General features: G+C 39.9%; 1 long non-coding RNA gene across 1 annotated transcript in view; it reads left to right on the top strand.

Annotated features, from left to right (window-relative positions):
• The first annotated feature begins 7,437 nt into the window (after nucleotides 1-7,437).
• Nucleotides 7,438-11,147, top strand: part of LOC144991819 (uncharacterized) — a 493,827-nt gene continuing 490,117 nt past the window's right edge. The window contains exon 1 of the long non-coding RNA XR_013655449.1: nucleotides 7,438-7,472. This is a non-coding gene — a long non-coding RNA (uncharacterized LOC144991819). The remainder of the gene's footprint in view (nucleotides 7,473-11,147) is intronic.

Genomic DNA, 11,147 nt, shown 5'->3' with positions numbered 1-11,147 from the left:
AAATGTAAGATATCTGTGCAAAGAAAGAAATAGTAATGCCATGTTCCCAAGGGAAGCGATTAGGGAAACTATTACTTAGGTTTGGATCACAATCTGCCAGCTAGACCAAGATGAGATTCAAATATTTGCACATGGATAAGGCAGTTTTCCTTGAACAATGCTTTGATTAAAGTCCCACTCCGATCCTCTTTTTATCTATTGTCAATGCATTCCCAGTAGTCTGTTGATCATGATTATGTTGTTTTTAGCCAAAATCAAAAAAATAAACCGCAGTCCGTCCGGCTTTGGGACAGGCAGAGGCGGCTTTTGAATGAAGAGTCCTGAGAAACCGTCCAGAACTTATTAACCTTATCCTAACCCTTCTTCCGGGTCAGTTCGGCCAAGTATGAAGCACTGCCCACACGGATTTAAAAAACTATAAGCGAACATGCACTTAGTAATAATCATAACAATAATAAAACCCCGTTTAGAAGATTGCTCGCTCTATGGCGCTCTCTGTCGTTATTTTTGTCATAGTCCCACGATTATATATTTTCTGATCATTAACTTTAAAATCAAGCACAAAATAATTTCAAAATATTCTACAATTATCAGTGATTTATGTGAACCTGGATCCTGCCTCTGGCTCATCTCTGGCTCGTCTCTGCTCTGTACCTGACCGTGTACCTCGTCTCTGCTCCTGCTCCTACACCTGGCTGTGGTTTATGGAGTTAATTCAGTCTCAATAATCAGAAATGCACACAACCGCTTTTACAAATACACACGCTCCGATTCACAAATGTCATTTTATGCAAACGGGAAAAATAAATTCGGAAAAATACACACCCTGTGTTTCACAAACACACACATTGTGTTTCACAAATGCACACTAAATGTTTTACAAATGCACAATAAGTGTTTCTCACAAATGTGCACACTGTTTTTCACAAAAAACATTTTAGAAATTCACAATAAATGTATCAGAAATGCACAGTAAGTGCTTCACAAACGTGATTTTTAGTTACACATGTGATGTGAACTCACAGATCATTCGAACTGCAGAATGTGCATTCAAAATCCCGTTCTCGTTTGTGAATCTCCCCGTGTGTGTGAGAGATATTTCTACGGTGAATATTGAGACTCATCTGACAGAGCAGGTCAACTAAAGTCACCATTGGCTAATGAATCTGTCAATCAAACTCATCGGCAAAGCAGGTGAGTTCGCTTTGAGCCAATTGAATGGCCCCTTGCTGGTGATTCACGACAGCCGGATGTGAGGAAATCGTCTGCCGGGGATTTCGAACGCGGAAATTCAAAGTTGAAGACGGGACGCAAACATCGCTACTTGGATGCGTTTTCCCTCCGGTGGTGTTTTTTCGAAATAGCCGGGGAACATGGCTAAATCAAGGTTGGACGCTAAAGCAGCGGCGGGTAGGCACAGCTGCGTTGTGACTGGGAAGGAGTGGGGAGAAGACGGGGGATGTGAAAGTGAGGATAGCATGGAGATGAGCTTTGGGATTGAAACAGGGAGGGAAAAGAGGGGAAATAGTTTTGATGGAGCTGATGCTAGAAAACAAAGAAGGGTGATGTCGACTGACAGTGACGAAGAAGGAGGGGATGGCTATAAAGTAATTTTGAGATTTTCTGAAGGACAAGGGTTAGGTTCTTTGAGCCCGATAAAACTGACGACTATCTTGAAGAATCAAGTGGGGGATATTAAACTTGCTAGAGTCCTGAGAGATGGGAACCTGTTGATTGTTTGTAGGAGTGAGGAGCAGAGGGACAGGGCCTCTAAAATGAGAGAAGTAGGGAAACATAAAGTTGTTAGTATGAGCAAGGTAGGACTGGGAGGTCAGGGGCGGAGGGGAGTTATTTGGGGCATACCTGTGGAGATGTCCATTACAGAACTTAAAGCTAACCTACGAGGGGCAGAAATAAGAGAAGTAAGGAGATTAAGTGTTTTTCGGGATGGTGTGAGGAGGGATTCTGAGGGAATACTGTTTGAGTTTATGGGAAGGAGCCTGCCGGATAGAGTATCCCTGGGATACATGTCTTATACTGTGAGGGAATACATTCCTAAACCTGTTAGATGTTTTCACTGCCAGAGGTTTGGACACACTGTTGCTGTGTGTAAAGGCAAGCAGAGATGCCCCAGGTGTGGAGAAGATCATGGCTATGAGTCCTGTGGAAACAAGTTGAAACCAAAGTGTTGTAACTGTGGGGGGGAATCATAGTGCTGCATATGCAGGCTGTCAGGTCATGAAAAGAGAAGTCCATATTTAAAAAACCAAAGTACTACATAGAATCTCATATGCAGATGCAGTCAAAATGGTTGGTAAGGGTTCTGATAGACAGGCAGGAGTCATACACTAGGTGTCTAATAGTATACAGGACAGGAATGTTGGGGGGAAAGTTTGGTTAGATTTGAAGAAACTAGTCACGTTTGTTGCTGGAGTTATAAATGCAACGATGGAAACTAAGTCGAAAACAGAAAGAATACAAATCATTGTGAAAGCAGCGGCGAATCATTTGGACATCAATGAGTTAACATGGGAAGAGGTTCGGAACAACCTCAGTGCCCAGTCTAGTCAGGAGGTGGGAAGTGTGGGATAAATGGTTCTTGTACTACAATGGAATGCAAGGAGCTTGTTGGCGAATGGACAGGAATTTAAAAAGTGTATAGATGACTTGGATCAAAAACCAGATGTCATATGTATTCAGGAGACGTGGTTAAGGCCGAATTTAGATTTTAGAATTTCCCAATATACGGGAATCCGGTGTGATAGAGCAGAGGGAGGGGGAGGTGGTTGTGCCACCTTTATTAAAAACAATTTCTATTACAGGGTGATTAAAACAGGAACACAAGAAGAATGTATTGGCATTGAAATTTATATTGGTCTGGGGAGAGTGTATGTTATTAATTACTATAATCCATGCAAAAAGTTAGATCTCAGTCTTCTTAAATCACTTATTCATCTAGACCAGTGTTTTTCAACCAGTGTGCCGCGGCACACAAGTGTGCCGTGGGAGATGGTCAAGTGTGCCGTGAGAAATTGCCCTCATTAACTGATCTAAAAGCAATTACCATCTCCAGGAAATCAGCTCTTTGTTCATCCAAACAGGCCCTGATAAAACACTGAGAAGTTAAGAATATGAAATATAATAAAATTATTTTTTCTTTGTGTTTATTTGATTCTATTAAAGACATTTTGATAAGAATAAGGGGATACCGCGATTTAGCTGCAGCTATAACTGTGTAAGGAAAGTCCCGCCCCTTTAACTGTCTCCACCAATCATTCTTGAAGGCTTAATCACATGTCATCAGTCTGACCAATCAGAAGTGGTTAAAGTATTCACTTCCTTGTTTCGATTTAGCGCAAAAAAGTCTCTCTGTTCTAACAAAAATACCAGCTAAAGCTCGTCTTTAGCGGTGTAGCTTTCCATATAATCTGGTATCAGACTGGAACAAGTGAACAAAACCATGAAGCTCAAAGACGCTGGTCTTTCTGCGGTCGGCGGATTACGGGCACTACATCTCCCATGATGCAGTAAAGTGACTGTCTTAGCGCACAATGAGTCTCTCCTCTTAACGTCTTAAAACAACGAACACACATCAAACAGTTTTTGAATCGTTAATTTTTAATACATCTTTTAGAAAAAACAGCTGCAGCTTCCAGCGTTTTCTGCAACAATTATCACAAAAATGCATGTGAGATTGCAGAGCGGCTGTAGATCAATACAGACTGAGCTTTTTCTTTTTTTTTATTTATCTATTTTTTTGGATGCTGGTGTGCCGCGGGATTTTTGTCAAGGTTAAAGTGTGCCGTGGCTCAAAAAAGGTTGAAAAACACTGATCTAGACAATGGGCATGTCATTGTTTGTGGGGATTTTAATGCACATAGCACATTATGGGGTGGGAAGGTGACAGATGCTAATGGTGAGGTGTTGGAGGATTTGATGGATGAATTACACTTGGTGTGTCTCAATGATGGGAGAGGAACAAGAATAGATGTTTGTACAGGGAACATGTCAGCATTAGATCTCACTTTTGTTTCAAGTGTCCTGGCAGGGTGTTGTGAGTGGACTGTACACAACAGCACTATGGGGAGTGACCATTTTCCTGTTTTCTCTAGGGTTGGTGGAGATAGAGAACCATCAAGTAATGACAAGGAAGGAAGATGGCTTTTTCAAAAAGCTAAATGGGATGACTTTACTTGTATGTGTGAGGAATATTCAAACATTAGTATGGAGAGCACTGCTGAAGAAATGGAAAAGAAAATTAGAAATGTAATAATTTTAGCAGCAGAAAAGACAATTCCAAGAAGTGAAACGACTATGATGAGGAGAAATATTCCATGGTGGACTGAAGACTGCAAGATAGCAGTTAAAAATAGGAATAAGGGTTTGAGACTCTTAAAACAGACTCACACATATGAAAACCTATTGAACTATAAGAGGCTTTGTGCACAGGCGAGGAGGATTATTAAAAAGGAGAAAAGGGAGTACTGGAGTGGTTTTTGTGATACAATTGGTCGAACAACTCCGGTTAGTACGGTTTGGGGTATGATTAGGAAAATGAAGGGTATAAGGAGAGAGTTGCAATATCCAGTATTAAATATGGGTGATGACCTGGCGATAACAGATACGGATAAAGCTGAAATGTTGGCTAAGACCTTTGTGAGAAGTCAAAGTAATGAGAATTTGTCAGGATATAGGAAAGGGAGGAGAGATGAAATTAGGGAACAGCACTATCAGGAATTTGATGGTGACACTTATTTGACAGCTATGGATGCTCCGTTTACATACTTTGAGTTGGAGTTTGCACTACAAAAATCTAAAATCACATCACCAGGTAGGGATGGTATAAGTTATGTTATGTTAAAACATTTAGGTAGAAAAATGAAGTTGAAATTATTGGACATGTATAATAGGGTCTGGAGTGAAGGTAAATTGCCGACTAATTGGAAAGAGGCTGTGGTTATTCCTATGTTAAAACCTGGGAAAGATCCGAGCAGCCCAGAAAATAACAGGCCCATAGCACTCATATCACATGTTGGGAAAGTAATGGAAAGAATGATAAATGAGAGATTGTCTTACTACCTGGAAAGTAAAAATTTACTGTCCCAATACCAGAATGGTTTTAGGAAAGGTCGAGGGACAATGGACCCTGTAGTCTGCCTTGAAGCAGACATTAGGAAAGCCCAAGTAAATAAAGAATATTTAGTGGCAGTATTTTTTGACATTGAAAAGGCTTATGATATGGTCTGGAAAGAGGGTTTATTGATAAAATTAGGTAGGTTAGGACTTCGTGGAAGAATTTATAATTGGATTAAGGGATTTTTATTTGATAGATATATACAAGTTAGACTAGGACAGTCCTTTTCTAATAGGTATATAGTGGATAATGGAACCCCACAAGGAAGTGTGATTAGCCCTGTGCTGTTTTTAATTATGATTAATGATATCTTTAATTCAATTGGATGCGAATTTGGGAAAGCATTATTTGCAGATGATGGAGCCTTGTGGAAGAGGGGAAGGAATATTCGTTATGTGGAGAGAAAGATACAAGACGCTATTACAGAGGTGGAAAACTGGTCATATGATTGGGGGTTCAAGTTTTCAGTGACTAAAACAAAATGCATGGTTTTTACTAAGAAACGTGATACTGTTTTGAACTTAAAATTACATGGAGAAGCAATGGAGCAAGTGCATAGTTTTAGATATCTGGGAGTCATATTTGATACAAAGTTGAAATGGAGAGAGAATACTGATAGTATAGTAGGGAGATGTAAGAAAGTCATAAATATAATGAGATGCTTGAAAGGTACTGGGTGGGGAGCTAGTGTGCAGGCTTTAAAGCAAATATATATTACTATGATTAGGTCAGTCACAGATTATGGAATCATTGTTTATAATACAGCTTGCAAAACGCTGTTACATAAGATTGAGGTAATCCAAAAACAGGCATTGAGAATATGTACTGGGGCTATGAGGTCAACTCCTGCTGTGTCATTACAAGTTGAAATGGGGGAACTACCATTGACTCTCAGAATCAAACAACTGATGCTTAATTATTGGGTGAAAATACAGGGTTGTGTAGATGTAGCACACATGGTTAGGAGAGCTATTGCTCCTTGTTGGGAAAGTGGTAATGGGTCAAAAGAAAGTATTGCTTGGAAATTAGCTAGTTTTGCGAGAAAAGCAAAACATTCATGGTAAAACCCTAGTTAAGACATTTTTGTACCTGACCTCTCCTTTCTGGGTTTTTCCAACCATACAAGTGGATTTGTATCTCCATAGAACAATGGAGGGTAGGAAAGGGAAGGGAAACTGGGATGAGATAACAGCAGATAGGTTAGACACGGTCCATGCTTCATTTATCCCAATATATACAGATGGATCTAAAGATCCAGACACAATGAGAACTGGGTTTTTTTTCTGTATCCCTACATTGGGGAAATATATCGGAATTAAGACGCAAAAGGATCTTTCAGTTTTTACAGTTGAAATGTTGGCAATATCATATAGTTTAAGCTGGTTAGAACAGAATAGAGTTGGAGATGGTATTATTTGTTCAGACTCATTGTCAGCTTTGATGTCTCTGAAGTCTTACTATTCTGATAGCAGATCAGATATATTGTATGAAATTTATGAGAGTTTGTTCAGGTTGGAAAAATTGGAAATAAACATTAGATTTATGTGGGTACCAGCACATAGGTAAAAGGGCGTTGAAACGAGGTATGGAGATGGAAATTCCATTAGCTAGAACAGAAATAAGGGCGATTATTAGGAGGCATATTATGGACGAATGGCAGACACAATGGGAAAAGGAGGGGAAGGGTCGACATTTATTTAGAATTCAGGACAAAGTAGGGAGAGGTCTGAATATCAGAGTAGACACCAGAGATCGTGGCATAATATCACGGTTGAGGATGGGTCACACTGGTTTAAATAATACATTGCATCTCATAGGGAAACACCCAACTGGTCTGTGTGAGTGTGGGAAAGGGGAAGAGTCAGTTGAGCACGTTTTATGTCACTGTGAACTGTATGGGGAGGAAAGACGACAACTGGAAAGAAGGGTACGGTTGAAAGAGGGTGAACACCTTAGTTTAAAGAAGCTTTTGGGAGGGGAGGAAAAGTTACATGGTGTGATTATAGGTTTTTTGAAGAGAACTAGGTTATGGGGGAGAATCTAGGGATGGGTGAGGGATTTTTAATATTTTTTATTTTTATTTTTTTTTCTCTGTATGGTTGGTTAGGTAGTCCCCACTCTGACCTATAGTCCAATGCAGTAGGTGGTGGTAATGCACCTTTACGATGGTGCCGCCCGCCAATAAAACCAAAAGAAGAAGAAGAAGAAGAAGAAGAATGGCCCCTTACACTCCTCACTTTCAAACTGACGAGGGAGGGAGCTGTTCAGCTCAGCAGTTGAAAGGACGCGGGCGGCAAACATGGCGGAGAAGTCTTCCGAACGGGATCAGTCTCAGCCCGTAAGTAATGCATTTATTTGATCATTCCCTCATTGTACGTCCTGTAATGTTATTGAATACTAAGTTGGGGCGTTCTCCTTAGCCAAGTGACATGTGTGAATGCTTTATGAACACTTCAGCCGAGTCGTTTGCAGAGTACCCCACCGCAAATTAGCTTAGCTTTGCTTAGCTTAGCCTGTGCGGTCATATTTTTTTATGGTTTTAAAGCGGGGGAGGACTTATGATGGTTTTGTCAAGTTTTATACTTGGCATACCAGCTCTTCAAACAACACGAGTAACTACAACCAACCAGGGGCCTCGAAACTAGCCGGCTTTCGACTCAAGTTGTGTCTGTCTGTGAGTGTGAGTGAAGTTCAAGCCGGTGTCTGTTCAAGCTAGCGTCTATTACCAATCTGTAGGGTCTTAACATGATTCAGACGGAACTAAGGAAAAAAACATGCCGGATTTACAGCAGCAAAGAAAGTTTAATAAAAAGTATTGATTTGGAGACGGTGATTTGTTTAAACACTGATGCTATGCTATGCTAACTAGCTAGTTGTTCCGTGTGCTGCCTTTATGTAAACGCGATCCGGGTTAAAGTTAGACGCAGTATTTTCACAACCCAGACTTTAAGACGGTGTGGATATGTGCAACAAAGTTAATTCATATGACATTCATCATGAAAACTGCATTTTGTAAATATAACAGACGTGAATCCACTGTTGAATGAAAGAAGCCTCATTAAGTTTCTAACGTTAGAACCCGTATTGTGCTGTAAAACCCTGTGAGATTGTGTCAGAGTGACAGCCACTAAATTCCCTGTATCTTTACTTCCAATGACGAAATGACAAGAATCCCAAACATTATGTTTTTAGTCTGTTTTGTAGTCGATAAGTAGTCACAGAAAGGGTGGATGGGAGAAATCAGCTGTCAACAGTGATAAGAGTAAAAGTTACTGTAAATATTCCACACAGGCTTCCTGTGATCAGTGTCTTGTCTCTGATTTTTTTTAATGATGTTCTTTACTACAAGCTCAAGTAATCATAGCAGGAGTGTTTTAAAAAAAATCCCCTTTCAAATATTTGAAAGTTATGTAATTTAATCTCAGACAGCTAAATTATCTAATCCATGTTTGTCGTGTTATTATTTATTCTCTAGGAATTACTGAAGCGTGACATCCTTCAAAGGTTGCATCATTTGACTGTCAAGCATCTTGGAGAGGCAACCTGTTGATGTGGAGGAGAGGCAACCTGTTGCTGTGGAGGGGAGGCAACCTGTTGCTGTGGAGGAGAGGCAACCTGTTGATGTGGAGGAGAGGCAACCTGTTGCTGTGGAGGGGAGGCAACCTGTTGATGTGGAGGGGAGGCAACCTGTTGATGTGGAAGGCCTGGACATTCAGCAACAGTCAGCTGTCCCAGTGCTGCTCCACAGAAAGACTAAAGCAATCGTTTGTTCCTTGTGCCATCAGGCACTACAACTCTCTGGCAGGGCATCTTACAAGTAATTTCTTTTAATTAATTTTACCCACTGATTTTCCAATTATTTACCTTTTTTATCAATCTTTTTAATTTGTGATATTTCTATTTGTAATGCGTGTGTGTTTTTATGTGGGATTATTAAATACCCTTCTATTCTATTCTATTTCATATTTTATCATCCTAAAAGCAAAAGCAAAGCATGACACCAAATCAGCTGTGGCAGTTGGGCTTGACCCAGAACCCTGTTTCTGATCCCCGGGTAAGTGCTTTATTTAATCTCACTGTACTGGACAACTGATTTGTGTGCAGTTTGACTAAAGTGGAAAGTATCAAGAACAGTATAATGAAATCACAATGACTACAGTGAATTTTCATCGAAAATGAATGAAAAGGATTATTGTTGTGTGGTGCAAACAATTTCCCTAAATTGTTTTTTTTTTAAATCAAGTAGGAAGAATAGCACATCTGCAAGTTCAAAATGCATCACAATGCATGGCATTATGAGCTATCAGATGTACTAATCTCACTACTTTGTTAAAAGTCACTTATTTGCAAATTAAAAACAGTTATGGAGATATGAGGTCTGCCTGCTAGAAACAATATAAGTTATTATTAGTGGGTCTCTGTTCCTACATAATCTAAAACATTAAAAAAAACAGTGCTGTTCATAAACAGTATCTTTTTTTTTTTTTTTTTTGTCAGGGTATGCTGGTTCCAGAGATTGAATGGGAGGAGAGTGGATCCATGACTGAACCTCATCCTGGGATCAATGTCCTGGTATGGGACAGTCCTCTTTTGGGTCCACAAATGTTGGAACTGCAAGACAACATCAACCCATTGTTTTATTCAGCCCGTGTGGGAGTGGACCTATATCTTTACTGTCCCGTTTGTTTAGAACTTAATTTAGGCGACATAATTACATACAGAAGAAGAGAGACTGAGGGGAGTAAGACAGAGTTCAAATCAATACTGCTGTATTGTTCAAGGGACTTCATTGTATGTAAGGAAGTTATGAAAATTAGTTCCAGTTTAAATAAAATTCAAATCAGTAGAGATCCCACATTTGCTTAAATTTTGATGTTTTAATCTGTCCATGTTTTCACTGAATTTTACTCTGCAATAAAGGGTGAATGTTTGCACTTTGTTGTTCTATGACCATCTTTTGTTGTGTAGTATTTAACCAGCTATAAAACCCAGAGAGATGAGGATCTTTTTTGCAAGGGTGACCTGGCCAATAAGTTAGAAGCAGAAATATGGTTACAATATAAAATCAATGACATTTGAGTTATTAAAATAAAATTAAGGTCCAGCAAAGTGACTTCAGGCTGATCAGGGGGGGTGTATTGGCTATCTGTGATTGACAGTGAGATGAATTTGAGGTAATGTAGTCCCACTGCGTGGTACGGAGCAAAGTGATGCCAGTTTCTCCACAAAACCTTCTGTGGAAGTTGCAGATTTTTCTCCTCCACCTTCATAAGATCAAGACCGAAGGGAACCGTGTCTGAGTCTTGAAATGACGCTAGCATGAAAGCTAAGAGAAAGGATAACGTACAAACAATCCCCAGTTTGTTTATTTTAGTATTTTCCAATTGAACTCTTTGTATTCATGATCCTTTTAAGTTCATGTTTTACTTCGAAGCCCATCGAGACGACTGTTGTTGTGATTTTGGGCTATACAAATAAAATTGAATTGAACCCTCTACATTTAAAGGCAGAGCTACTGCCTTGCTTAACCTTATGTTTTTTCAGTGCGGCTTTACATCAGATCCAAACACTAGGGACATGTGATAATTGTCAACAATGTATAATACAAGTGTTTAATAAAACGTTCAATTATTAGCATACACTGAGTAAACTAAAGGCACCATTCAACCCGGTTAGCAGCTGGGTAGCTTGGTTGGTGAGGTAGAAGGTAAGGTAGAAGGCTGCAACACAGGGATCCAGGGTTCGATTCCTGGAGCAATTACCATATCAATGGCAAGCAATTAACATCATCCAGTGGGGGTCCTTGGGCTAGACCCTTAACGCTACTGCCTCCCGAGTGCGGTTCAGCTGCAGCTCACCACTCCCCCAGGGGATGGGTCAAATGCATAGAAGAATTTCCCATTGTGGGATAAATAAAGTCAATTATTATTATTATTAAGTATGGGATTGCGCAATCTGATGTGAGGCAAAGCTCGGCGCTGTCACACTTTACAACCTACCCTCTAACTAATAT

The sequence above is a fragment of the Oryzias latipes genome, chromosome 4 (assembly GCF_053564925.1).
Source record: "Oryzias latipes strain Hd-rR chromosome 4, Olatipes_Hd-rR_3.1".
Taxonomy (NCBI): domain Eukaryota; kingdom Metazoa; phylum Chordata; class Actinopteri; order Beloniformes; family Adrianichthyidae; genus Oryzias; species Oryzias latipes.
This window is presented reverse-complemented; position numbering and strand designations above follow the sequence as displayed.